The sequence below is a fragment of the Sphaerodactylus townsendi genome, linkage group LG06 (genome assembly GCF_021028975.2).
Source record: "Sphaerodactylus townsendi isolate TG3544 linkage group LG06, MPM_Stown_v2.3, whole genome shotgun sequence".
Taxonomy (NCBI): domain Eukaryota; kingdom Metazoa; phylum Chordata; class Lepidosauria; order Squamata; family Sphaerodactylidae; genus Sphaerodactylus; species Sphaerodactylus townsendi.
This window is the reverse complement of record NC_059430.1, coordinates 93,145,192-93,158,132: the sequence shown is the minus strand read 5'-3', so window position 1 is coordinate 93,158,132 and position 12,941 is coordinate 93,145,192. Positions and strand designations below refer to the sequence as shown.

General features: G+C 45.7%; 1 protein-coding gene across 4 annotated transcripts in view; it reads left to right on the top strand.

The window, feature by feature from the left end:
- Window positions 1-340: 340 nt before the first annotated feature.
- The window catches only part of GRM3 (glutamate metabotropic receptor 3), a 120,255-nt gene continuing 107,654 nt past the window's right edge, over window positions 341-12,941 (top strand). For all 4 annotated transcript variants that reach the window (XM_048500860.1, XM_048500858.1, XM_048500859.1 and 1 more), the window contains exon 1: window positions 341-859. The gene's annotated coding sequence lies outside the window, so the exon portion shown is untranslated. The remainder of the gene's footprint in view (window positions 860-12,941) is intronic.

The window sequence follows — 12,941 nt, the reverse complement described above, 5'->3', positions numbered from 1 at the left end:
TTCCACCATATTGCAGAGTTTTGGGAGCAGACGCGTCTCCAGATCGGGAGGAGGGAATCTGGGCCCCCGCCGCTCCCCTCGGTTATACCAGGCAGCCCCCTCCCCCCCCCCTTCACGACCGGCCTTTCCAACTTCTGCCTCCGAGTGCCCTACCCCACTTCAGCCCCTTGATGCGGGGAGGATGCGACCCTCCGGCAGCCCAGACAACAGGATCCGGAGCGGCTTGGGGGGAGGGGGCGTGGCTTCGTGCTCCGCCCGACCCAATCAGAGGGCGCCCCGCGGAGATTGATAGGGGTTGCTAGGAGATGGCCGCGTCTCCCTCCCGGAGGGACCGGCGGGGCTCTGCTCCGGCGTGGCAGGTCCGAGAACTCTGCTCTCCTTGCCCGGCCAGGCAGGCGCCCAAGTGGCACGCGGTTCGAACCCGCCGCTTGCCCTAGTCTGGGCGGGCAGCCGACTCTTGGCAGTGAGCAGCCAGACGTCTGTCCCGTTGGCCCAGAGCTTCCTAACTGGTCAGGACAAACTTCGGTGGCTGGAGGCCCGGGGCCAGGGGGGGAGGAAGAGGAGGAGGAGGAGGAGAGGTTGTGGTTGGGGGGATCTTGGGCTTGTGCTGCCTCTCCCCCGCCTCCCTCCCTCCCTCGCCCCCCCCCCCGCCACAACTGCTCAAAAGACCTGGATGAGCTGCCACAGGGACCCCGTCCAGAGGGGCGGGGGGCCGGGAGGAGGAGGAGGAGATTTGCCCTCCCCGAGGAAGCGCCGCCGCCAGCTCCCCTCGGGAACCTTAAAGAGCCCCTCCGCCAGCCCGCTCCGTCGGGGGAAGAAGACGGCCATGCCCCGGCGCCCGCTCGCCAGCCGACCCACGGTAAGGCCACCTGCCCGGCCGCCGCTTTGCTGCAGGGCGGAAGGTGGAGGGGAAAGTTTCCCTCCGGGAAGGGCTCCGAGCGGCTGAGCTCCAGCCGGACCCCCGCGGGCAATCCGGGCCAAGGGGAGCGGGGCAGGGAAAGCTCCCGGGCGCCGCACTGTCCCCACCCCACCCTCGCTCTGAAGAGAGCCCCGCGACTTTTTGAAGGGGGGTGGCTGATGGGGGGGGGACAAACGCCAAAAGCAGGACGAGAGTCCCGGGGGGCGGGGGGGTCAGAAGAGTGGTGGCGACTTCAGGGCTTCTGTTCTGGGGCTGGGGGGACGGCAAGGCGCGTTTCTTACGTGTGGGCAGTCTTGGTTCTTCTGCAGGAAAGCGTGGGGACTTCAGGGCACCTGGAGGGAGTTGTGGCTAGGGAAGGGGAAAGTGGGGAAGGGGGGGCAGGCAGAAAAAGTGGTGGCAGCCCGATCTTGCCGGCGGGGGGGGGGGGGTTTGTTTGTTTGTTTCAGGGGGGTGTCCAGGGCACTTAACAGCCCGCTGCCCCCCTTACTCTTATCTGGCCACTGCATGCCCGAAAGCCATCGCGGCGGCCCAGCCAGAAGCACCTGCAGTTCCGAGGAAGGTCCTGCCCGGTTTTGTTTTGTTGGGCTTCGGATCCGGCCCCAAACCCACCGAGGCTCCTCCTGAGCGCGCATTTCAGAGTATCCGCCGCAGAGCGCAGCGTTACGATTCACCGATTTGACATGAATCGCTTCTGCGGCTTCTTATTACCAAATCCTGTTGTGTCGACCATAATCAACCATCTGGGGCCAAGCCGCCAGGAAGTTCCCCGCTGCAAGCCCCAGTGAAACGCTCTCGCCATGCGCCCATTCAGGGGGACGGAGTTTCTGTAGGAGGAACACAGGCACACTCACGGGTGCAGGAGGGTGATGAAACCCTGAGTTCATTCATTATTTTGCGCAAAACGTGACTCTTTCGTTCCATATCCGTTGTTGGTTATGAAACAGTAACATCTCCCCACCTGATATCTTCGTTGTCTTCTTGTATAAGGCATTTCGGATTTCATATATGCTTTGATATGTGCTTGTGTGTAATGTGCATATTCTGGAAATGTGCATGGTTGTATTCACACGTGCAAACATATATCCGTATCTTCATTGTTTCCCATGTACATTTTCATTTTTAGTGTGCATAATTTTTTTTCTATGTTGGTTCAGCAATCAAATTTGGGCACAAATCTTAAGGGAGAGAAGCAAAACCCAGGTTGTAGCTTTACATTCCTTTTATCTAAAGAATTTCAGGTTTATATATCTTCATTTTTAGGGAGGATCACTAACCAATAAGGTCAGGGGAAGGAGCTGCATTTTTACTTTTAAAACATCTTGGCAGAATGTGAAGTTAAGTAGCCTTAGGACACTGCCTTACCCTACATTTCCATTGATATAAATATATTTTCCCAATTGGTTAAATATTCATGAAAGCAATTTGCAAGGTGTATAAGTCACCTGATCAAATACATTGTTTCGGAACAATGGCTGATCATTTCAAGTGTATTTTTGTCTTTTGCATGCTCTCTGCATGTTTTGATCCAGATAACATGTAAAAATGTTAGTTACTCTAGACGATGCTGCAAATAAAAAAAAATAAGTTAAAGCTTTTAAAAATATTTTGATGTAGTGGGTTTTTAATTTTCCCATGCAAATCTCTGAATATGAATGAAAATCTTTCTAATTGATTAGTATGAAATGAGTAAACAAATAGAAGTGTCTCTCTCTCTCTCTCTCTCTCTCTCTGTCTGTCTGTCTGTCTGTCTGTCTATCTATCTATCTATCGAGAGAGAGAGAGAGAGAGAGAGAGAGAATAATATATTGTACTACTATTGTACTACCAGTGAGCCTATGATTAACTATTGCAGTGGCATTAAAATAGGTTAATTTTTGTCAAATCTTTTAATGTAGAAACAAACTGTTAAAATAAGCAACTCTGGAATTTCACGTTCATTAAATAAATTGGGCCTGTCGTGTTCTTTTCTTTGAGCAGAGGGCTAATTACAGGCATGTGCTCCAAATGTTTGAAAAGAAACCCAGGAATTTTCATTAAATATGACTGAGGCAGTTGCTCCTTTAAGACCAAGAGTTGGTTCATGCATACCTACATAGGTTCACTCCTCTGAATGACTAGCATCTGAATGTATGGAAGCGCTCTTCTGGTGAGACAAGAGTTCTGTGTGGAATGTGTTAGATCTTTGGTGACCCATCCCTTTCAAGGTAGCCATCTCTGGATATTTCTCTGACATACGGAGTAATGCTGTGAGAGAATTCCTTGCTGGACTTTCTTGGGATAGATTCCACCCAGGTTTAGATGTATGACCCACTCTGTGGGGCTTCCTTCCAGATCAGTGTACATAGGCTTGTGGCACAGAACTTCATAGTCAGACTGCTGCCTTTTCAACTAGCCCCTGTAGCTGTGACATTCAGAGCAGTTTGATGTAATCAGATAATAATGTTTAGCACCATACTGTGAAAACCTTCATCTGGCGATATGCTACTGTTTGTAGCAAGAGCAGCTAGTCCTCATGTTTTGCAAACAGAATCAGGTGAAGTCAGTCTTGGCTAAGCTGATAAGGTTAGGACCAAGGTCAACGAAGTGAGAAACGATTACAGATTAAATAGATAGATACTTGGCAGTGAAGCTGGAAATTCCTCCAACAAATGCATTCTACAGTTAAACTATGTTTAAAAGTAATGGTCAGAAGTGAGTTGGTTATGCAGTCTGTTCAGTTCATGCTCAACAGCCATGAACACCTGCTGAACAAGATTGTATCAGCTTATCACAAAGTTGTTCATGTATAAAGATGGTGCCAATTTGAACTGACGGGTGGCCATTAGCATCATTAAGGACTATACTGAAGGGTAGGGTTTCATTGAAACATAGCATTAATTGATGAGTGGTTTGTGTGATCTGTGAATGATATAATTCTCTATTTGGACAATTGCATGCTGAGTGGAGCAATTGTGCAGCAAAGGACCGAGGCAGGAACAGATAATAGAACTTAGTCTGTGAAAATGTGCATGCACAAAAAGCCAATTGCGCTGTCTTGCCTAGTTGGGAAGGAGTACAGTGAAGAAACCTATTGAACATCAATAAAGAAGTCGACAAATTGTTGCACTGTTTGAAAAAATCAGATCTGTGTTTGAAACTGGCAGACAAGATGCAAATCAAACTGAAGGGTGTTCGAGCATCTGTACACTCTGCTTTATAATAAAGATCTGTCACCAAGCAGTAGAAAAAATAGGCATGAAGTCATTGTCCGCAAAAGAGGCACTGAGACTAATAGAAATCTGTTTGGGTTCATAGATGGAGTGACAGAGAAAGTTTATACCTGTTGGATGTCTGACTTCCATAGCGCTGTGCTCTCAGAGCTTACTATGAAAACAAATGCAATCCCTTTTATATACTTTCCCAGCATTAGTGAAATAAAGTACCCATTTCTTTGTAAAAGGCAAACAAAACCTAAAATTCTTTTCGGTTTTCAGATACATTCAGCTAAACTTTGAGCCTACAAACACATTGTTGCTTCTGAAATGATTGGCAGATAAAAGAATGACTTCCCAGCTGAAGGGTGCTTGTGCTTACCCCACAATGCTACCCCGTATTCTTAGAAGCAATATCAATAAGGCTAGAGCTACAGAGATTTTTTTTGTATTTCTTCTGCTACCAAGACCATCAACATTCATTCCCCTGTTCAATGAAAGCAGTTTCAAAACACATATGCTTACAAGTGGAAACGAGATGCTATTGCTTATGCAACATTGCTGGCACTTTCAATCCACTTTCAATGCACTCGAGCAATCATTTGCAAGTGTATTGTACTGTTCCACATAGTAAAATCCAGTTGCAAAGTGCGCTGAAAGTGGATTGAAAGGGAATTGTTCAGCATGTGTGAAAGCACCCGTTTGTTTCATTCAACGACGTGCAATCCCTACCCGCATAATTCTCAGCGTCACTGGATCCAATCCATCATACTGAAAGTGTTGTGCTATTAGTTTCAATAGAACCTAGTCATGGCTAATTTTAGTTGATTGGGGCTACTGACCTAAATCAGATCTAAAGCAACATCATAACTGAAACAATTAGCCACTGTGAATAAGCCAGAAGTAGAATGATGACTCTGTTTATGTAGACCTGCAAACTGTAGCATAATTTTATATTTGTGGAAATGGAACAACCTTGAAACAGTCAATATATTTTATTAGATTACATGAACTGTATTTTGGGACCAAAATATTGTTAAGATGTTATGAGGATGGGGGAAAACTCTTCATGGACATAACTGCTGTACAGAATACACTAACATTTGATAACTGCTATGAAATGCCAGGAATTTGGGGTTTTGATTTCTTTCTATATAAGCAAGAATAGCCCAATGCCATCCGATCTCAGAAGCTAAGCAGGGTTGGTCCTGGTTACTATTTGGATGGGAGACCACCAAGGAATACCAGGTTTGCTACAATACCAGGCAATAGCAAACCACCTTTGGACATCTCTTGCCTTTAAAACTGCATGGTGTAGCCATAGGTCATCTGTGCCTTGATGGCAAAAATAGGAATTCTTGTCCTTATGTTTCAGGATAGATGTTATTGTAAGATTGCAATAAATAGCCGATCAGCACCATCAAAGACAATTTTCTGTTTTAGATTTGCAGAGTTGTTTGTTTTCAGCGCTCACTCTTGGAAAGTAAGGACCACATTTGGATTGATCATGCTGTTGAGAATGCTTTCGGAGCAGATCATTTACTTTGACTTGTTGCATCTGACTTCTGGTTGAAGGGTGGGGAGGCCATCTGTTCTTTCGTGCAGCACCCACCATCTGAATGAGGGTTCTCCTGTTCACCCCTTGCCTTCTTACATGCCATTCACTAATGTTCCAACTCTTGCTATAAAATACAAATCTTTTTTCAAGGTCTCATCAACCTCTTCTGTGTCTCCCTCCTCAAAGTGGGGAATAGTTTTCTTTAATGCAGTGAAGTCCCTGTGGGTCCCCAATGCTTACATGTTTTCTATACAACTGCTGCAAAGAGTTGGCTGTCACTGGAGGGGAAATGAATGTACCATTCTCAGCTTGTGGGAATTTTGCACCACGTGGGCAACTGAACCAGACATCTCCTGTACTGAAATCTACAGTGGCGCCCTTGGGGATGGTTCAATTTACGTAGATCCCCCCTGACACCCAAATATGACTAGGAAGAGCTTAAGGCCAATGTAATCCACAGAACCAGTAGAAAACAATACCCATACTCAACCCATATGTTGCCTTCCTTCTGATGCCCCACAACATGCAACTGAGAACACTGCCTAGATACTCTGGTAGTGCAATACAACCAACTTTTGCTTCCTGTCATTGTGTCCTTTCTGTAAAGTCTGACGTTGAATCAAAATAGCAAATATTGCTGTTTGATCAGAGTGGGCTGGAAATTAGAAAGTGCTGTAGAGCAAGCTGAGTGACTGTGCAGCAATACAAATCCGTTCTGTGTCACCACTAGTGGGCAATTAGCAGCGGTCCAGGAGGCAATGGGTGAGCTGACTCAAGTTATGTTCACTGAGGAAGGGTCTAAGTCTCGGGTCTGCAACCTGCGGCTCTCCAGATGTTCATGGGTTACAAATCCAATTGGCCATGCTGGCAGGGGTTGATGGGAATTGTAGTCCATGAACATCTGGAGTGCCATAGGTTCGCCACCACGGCTCTAGGGCAACAGCCAGACAAGAAATTTCACTGTAAGTTAAGTGACCAGTTCACTTTTGCCTTTGGTGTCACAATAACAGCTCAGTTAGTGGAAGTTCTCTGAACACTTGACTTGTCTTAACATCAGAAGGCACTCACTCCAGCACCAACTGATGCTACACAACCCTCACACACACATACTGCTAGTAACAAATTGATTTATTGAGATGAGTTTTTAAAGTACAGCTTTTTCAACTGGTCTGGAGAACTACCCTTCTATATAGATCTACCCTGTTTGGAATCTGCATGCCACCTCTCCACACCTTATTGAGGTGGCTCACAACTAAATAAGTAAAACTGTACTGAGTGAACAGTAGCAAAAATAATAGACACTGGACGAAGCCAGTGGTTGAAAGCAGCGGTCAAATGATTGAGGAAGAACAAACTGAAGCTGAATCCATATAAGATGGAGGTGATATGGCTGGAAGGGATTGTTCTTTCTACCATCTGTGAAGTGCAGCTTTCTCTGAAAGACTCTGTTGCGGTATCCTATTGAAGAAACAGATGTCCTTAATATTAAGAAAATGCTCTCCCCAACAGCTCCATCTAGTTCAACAGCTGGTTTTCTATTTGTAGACTCCCTGTCTGGGCACACTGATTCTTGCTTTAGTAACTTTGTAGATAGATTACTGCAAAATACTCTACCCAGGCCCGCCCTTGAAGATGATCTAGAAACTGCAGCTGGTGCAAAATATGGTAGCTCATCTCTTATCTGGGGTTGGCCAATGGAAAATGCCACTTCTCTTCTGAGGACTCAGACAAGGTGTTGGAGCTTGAAAGCCCTTGTTTCTTCTTGGTCACAGTGCAAAAAGAATTCTGTGGAGTATTGTCGAAGGCTTTCACGTCGAAGACAGGTTGTATTTGGAAGGCGGTTTAGCAGCATTTTCCTGATGCCCACTGTGGCTGGCATCTTCAGAGGATCCTCTGAAGATGCCAGCCACAGATGCAGGCAAAACGTCAGGAGAGAATGCTGCTAGAACACGGCCATACAGCCCGGAAACCACACAGCACCCAAATTCTGTGGAGGTAGAGTGATCTCATGGAGGCATTCTGATTTTGACTTGTATTAATTAACTGTTCTCATATATATGGCTGCCACGCAAGTTGTGCCCCTATTCTGGTATATGACTGGTGGCTATGGAGTTGGGTCTTTTTTGGCATTTCCTGTCTTTGCAAGAGTACAGAGAACACCCAGTAGTTATACTAGTGCTACATCAGGATCAGCAATATGACAGCATCCAGGGCTTAAGACTGAGTTATACAAATACTTTGTTTTATAAGGCCTCTGTAGTTATCATACCATTTCTTAAACTTGCAGTGCTCCCCCCACCACACACACACACACACTATCTTTAAAGCAGGATGGAAAGATAATTCATCTGATACATTCCAGTGAAATGGGAAAAACTCCCACTGATCTGAGATACACCAGGAGCCACGCAAAAGCACTTTCCTTTCCGCAGCAGGATGGAATGAAACAGGGATACTTTTGAACCAAGCCGATACATTGATGAAGGATTTGGGGAGAGGAAGTATTCAGCAGCCACCAGAGAAGAGATTTACAGCTAAAGAAGTATTTTGACAGCTTCCTGCTTACAGGAGTGGGTTTTGGGTTGTAAGCATCAAAGCAGTGCAGGGAATTTCAAGAGATTTGGGGCTGGCAGTGGGAGGCCCAAGTGAGAGTCTCAGACAGTGGGAAAATGCTGCTGAAAATCTCAGTTTACTACTGTCTGTGATGAATCAAACAGGTGGGAGATGGCAGCAAATTGACCTTTGATGGAGTGAAGTAGATGAGGAATTGCAGAAGCATACAAGGGCCTCCCCCCCCCCCCCATTTCTGTCACAGGAGAATCACATAATGGGATAATGATTTGCCCTATGGTAAAAGACTTTCATTTTCAGAGATGAGAACAGAAAGTGGGTCAGATCTGGAAGCCCTCCTCTTTTACTATAATCATTGATATTTTGCTTGAATAAGGATTGACCAAGGAATACAGATGCAGGTCACAGGTAAATACCTCAATTCAAATTAACATAAAGATTTGTTTGAAGCAGTGCATGAAAAAGACCATCAACAGCCGTGATAATGGAGACTAATGGATGGCAAATTAAATGGATTAGTGAATTTAAATGACATTAAGCTGTCTAATGAATTATTAGCATACTATATAATCCTTCTCTATCCACTGTTTTCCTGTAGTTATTATTTCCCTAAGATAAACATGGCTGATTCCCGTGGTCCTTATTTAAAAAGAAGAGGAAGAATGGATTGAATTAGTTGCTGAAGATCTAAGGCAAATAATTAGCTACACACAATTCAGGAAGATGGGAAACCTTTTGGGGGGGGGGGGCGAATGGGAGGGAATGCCTGAGATCCCAGAGAGCCATTGCCAATTAGATGAGACACTGTATGTTAAACATCCATTTTGGGAACAGATCATAAGAATCATTTCTCATAAGACAGAATGCCGGTTTTCTGTGATGCCACTGACAAAGCAAGCCAAGGCATTCCTCTCTCTGATTCAGTCTGAGGCATTTCTACTTCAAGGGTCTCAGGTGGCAGCAAGCCCCTGGAAGGACCTCCATTTGGGACACCATGGATTCTGCAGAGTCAGGCCTCAGACAGAATAGATGAAGATCAGACATCCATAAAATGCAAATTACAGGCTTGGGCAGCCTTGATTTGCCTTGAGGGAAGTTTTTTTTTAAAAAAAAAAATTCAACCTCAATTCCGTTTTGCTGTTTGAAGCTAACTCCCCTCCCCTGCTGCCATTAGCACTCTAAAAAAGAAAATACATGTCTTTTAAAAGATCACATCCACTCCCTGCCCGCACTTTAAAATAGTAATACAAAGCAGGGAGCCTAATTTCAAATAGTGGAAGTTTAAGAATTAAAGGCCCTCTTCCTTGCCTGCACAGCTCTATGAGAAACCAAGGATGTATGAGTCTATAGTTCAGTGTTTCCCAACCTTTTTGACATCACGGTACCCTTGACCTCACTCTTCATATCTCACAGTACCCCTGCCATCCCCCCCACCTTCCCCTCCCAGTGCCCCTGCTTGCTGCCACCACCCCAACCCCTTCCCCTCCTAGGGTGAAGGAAAGCACCGGGTGGGGGGGGAGAGGAATTGGCTGCTGACCTTGCAGCAGGTCCTGCCTCCTGGGCCAGCTCCATGTCCTTGCTGGCACCAGCGGGAGACACCACAAAAGTAAGGGGGGTCGGAAGTGTTACCGGAGTACCCCTGGGACATGCTTACGGCACCCCAGGGTACCACAGAACCCTGGTTGGGAATCGCTGCTATAGTTGGTATCTTATAGCCAGTATGAGCCCATAGAAGTAGAAAGTAAAGAAGAATAGACAGGAGCTTTGCTGTTCCTAATAACCTTCCTAAGGTTATGTTAGCAAGACAACACTCACTACCACAGGTTTATGCTGATGGTGGCAAAATTAACATCCATTCATGTACAGAGAGGTTATTCAGACTAGCCTATGCATTTTCAAGCTCTCACTCAGAACTTGGTATCCTATTATCTAATATTAGCATAGCATTCCCTGATCAGTCTCCATATTCCAGGGCCCTAGTTTGTCCTCTGTTTGCAAGTCCCCACTTTACATCTGGTGTATTTAATAAGTTGTGTTTTAATGGAAGTCATCTTTCACTAGTTTTGGGTGCAGGAATTGTCAAGTGTTCAATGTTTTATTTTTGAATTTTGTGCAAAAGCCTATGCATCAATAGTTTTCCATAGTTTTGACTTATGCCATATCCTTCCCCTTCCCTACATTGTCAGTACCCCTGTATGAATGGATAAAACATTTATTTACTTCAGTGAGACCCATTTTTCTCTCCAACAGGGACCCAAAACAGCTCACAACATTTTCCTTTCTTCCAGTTTATCTTCACAACAGCCCTGTAAGGTAGGTTAGGCTGGAAGAGAGTTGGCTCAAGGACATGCAGCCAGTAGCGTAGCACCAATGGGACAGGGGGCAGCATGCCCCGGACTCGCACCAGTGTAGGGGGGTGGCGGGGGCAGGGGGCGCAGGCGTGCCCCAGGCACCATTCTCCCTTGCTCTGCCCCTGCACCCAGCAAGCTTCTATGGCAGAGTGAAGATTCAAATCTGGGCCTCCCAGATCCTAGTCTGACACTAGACGGTGTAACTATATCTAGATTCTTTTGGGACAGTGTTTCACAGATGTGCATCAGCATTTCTGTACATTGATAAAATAGTGCAAAAACTAGGTTGTATCAAGAAAGATACTCCCTTTGCACGTTTCTGTGCATGTACAGGACAGCACATGCATATAAAAAAAATCATATTAAAAAAATAGAGTGCTGTCATCTGTGCAGTCTCATACCTCTAAAAAATAGTATCTAAGGCTCATTCCGCACATGCAGAATAATGCACTTTCAAACTGCTTTCAGCACTCTTTGAAGCTGTGCGGAATGGCAAAATCCACTTGCAAACAGTCATGAAAGTGGTTTGAAAATGCATTATTTTGCGTGTGCGGAATGAGCCTATGGCAGTGATGGTGAACCTTTTTGAGACCGAGTGCCCAAACTGCAACCCAAACCCACTTATTTATCGCAAAGTGCCAACACGGCAATTTAACCTGAATACTGAGGTTTTTGTTTAGCAAAAATGGTTGGCTCTGAGGTGCGCGTTACTCAGGAGTAAGCTTGATGCAGCAACTGTGCAATGCTTCGAATGGGTGAATCATGACCCTAGGAGGGTTTACTCAGAAGCAAGCCCCATTGCCAGCAACCAAGTTTACTCCCAGGTCAAGGATCGTGCCCAGGCCAGCCAAGATGTGTGTGGGGGGGGGGGTATGATTTTCCACCACCACCCCATGATGAACTCTGGGCGCTCGTGCCCACAAAGAGAGCTTTGATACCACCTCTGGCACCTGTGCCATAGGTTCGCCACCACTGATCTAAGGGTTGCTAGATACTGTAGGTCAGCCATCAGAGAAGCCAAAGCTCAGAGTGAGCTGAGGCTGGCCAGGGAGGCTTGCTACAAGAAAAGCTTCATCAGATATGTGAAGAGCAAATGCAAAGTAAAAGAGGTAATGAACACACGGTTGGGTGAAAATAGAGAAATTCTGACAGAGGACAGAGAAAACAGAAAGGTTCGATGCCTACTTTGCCTGAATCATTTCCCTCAAGAAGAGAACAAGCTCATCTGTGGCAATAGGTTAGGCACAACATCCAGGCTACTTGTTGATATGAAAGAGAGGTTGTTGAGAAGCATCTGGCTGCACTGGATGAGTACAAATCCCATGGGCCAGATACTGTGCATCTGAGAGTGCTCAATACACTTTCTAGAGAGCTTGCAGAGCCTTTGTCTGTCATCTTCAAGACTTCCTGGAGGGCTGGAGATGTGCCACGAGTCTGGAGGAGGGTGACAGTTATTTTGATCTTTAGAAAAGGGATGACCTAGGAAACTACAGGCCAACCAGTGTGACCTCTGTCCCAGGGAAGATACTGGAGCAGATCTTAAAAGGGGTCAGTCTGTAAGCATTTGAAGACAACTTGGTCATCTGAAGAAGTCAGCATGGATTTCTCCCCAACAGGTCTTTCCCTTCTTTGACCAAGCAACGAGCTTACTGGGTCATGGGAATGCCATCAGTGCAACTTACCTGGATTTCAATAAAGCTTTTGACTGGGTTCCCAATCAAAATGTTCTGGGTAAACTGGAAGATTGTGGTTTGGAGTCTGGACTCGATAGGTGGATAGGTAACTGGTTGGAGAACCGTACCCAAAGGGTGGTTGTCAATGACATTTCAACCAATTGGAGGGAGGTGTCTAGTGGGGTGCCACAGGACTTGGTTCTGCACCCGGTCCTTTTCAATATTTTTTATAAATGATCTGAAGGGAAGGGGTGAAGGGACTACTCATTGCATTTTCAGATGTCACCAAATTGGGAGGAGTAGTGAACATTCCAGAAGATAGTGATAGAATTCAACAAGATCTGAACACACTGGAAAAGTGGGTGGATGTGAACAAGATACAATTCAACAAGGATAAAGTTAGAATTCTACATGTGGGTAATAAAAATGAGAACCACACATATGGGCAAAGGATACACCTCTGGCTAGCAGTGTGTGTAAACAAGATTTGGGGGACGCTTGGACTGTAAGCTAATTATGAGCAGCCAGTGTGATGTAGCAGCAAAAAAGGCTAAGGTGGTCCTGAAGTTTATCAACAGAGACATAACATCCAAACTGCAAGATGTCATACGTTTTCTCTGCACAACCAAAATAAGACGTCCTGGGGACGTCTTTAAAAAACCCCATCTCATTTTTTGT